The following is a 1,027-nucleotide window of genomic DNA, read 5'->3' as shown; positions in this document are numbered from 1 at the left end:
CCCGAGGGGGCCCCGATCTCGGCCGGGGTCTGGGCGGCGCCCGGCCCAACGGGGCCCCGATCTTGGTTGGGGCCTCTCAGCACTGCTGTAATACATATATAATAATAAGGGGAAGCTCAGGAAGAAAATGGAAGCAGGCGATCGCTCTGTGCTGGGCAGTGCGAGCAGACGCTGGTGCCAAGCCCTGGGCTCTTTGCGCAGGGACGGGGCCCTCCACGCTCAGCATGGCTCTGTAATTCACGGTGTATATTTTGGTGGGTACAAGCACATTCTGTTGGGGGACGACCCCCAACGCAGCAGGGCCCACGCCCAGGGTAATTGTTGCTGGGCAGCGAACGAGGCAGTTCCAGGCCGCAGAGTGAAGAGCTGCCTGTCTTTCACAAGTATTCCTGGATCCGAGGGAGGCAGCAGGACTGCGGCTGGGTGGGGTTGTGGTTGTGAGTTCTTGTCGGACCAGCCCAGGATCACAGGCCAAGCAGTGCACAGGAAATGTGGCCGGCTGGCTCCTTCTCAGGCACTGACATCAATGTGTGCAGCCCACGGGCTCTATAGGGCCGTAGGGGCTGCGCGCTGCTGAGACCCAAGGAGGAGCAGGGTGGGATCTAATGCAAGGGGTGGGTCCTGGGGGGGTCTCAGTGCCTGGGACCAGTGCCCCTCCCATCCTGCTGAGCTGATGCCGGGGGGGAAATTAACAATGAGTTTTCATTTTAAAAAAATTCAAACTATTCAGACTGATTTGTTCTGACAGGCTGCAGGGATGATGGACTGATGGCCTCATCCAATACAGCTGGGATACCAGGTTATATGGGCCCATAATAATCTATATGGCATGACAGGACATGGGATACCGGACTATTAGCTCTTAGAAGGAAGATAATATGGATGGTGAGCACTCAGCTGTTGTGACCTGCACAGGTTGTGTCATGTTTGTCTTTCTTCCACAGGACAGAAGCGCCTTTGTCTGTACAAAGTGCAAGCTGGTCTCCATATTGGAAGAGAAGGTTCGAGGTCTGGAGAAACAAGTATC

This window comes from Terrapene carolina, unplaced genomic scaffold (assembly GCF_002925995.2).
Source record: "Terrapene carolina triunguis isolate 2854851 unplaced genomic scaffold, T_m_triunguis-2.0 Scaffold833, whole genome shotgun sequence".
Taxonomy (NCBI): domain Eukaryota; kingdom Metazoa; phylum Chordata; order Testudines; family Emydidae; genus Terrapene; species Terrapene triunguis.
Note: the sequence above shows the minus strand (reverse complement) of the source record.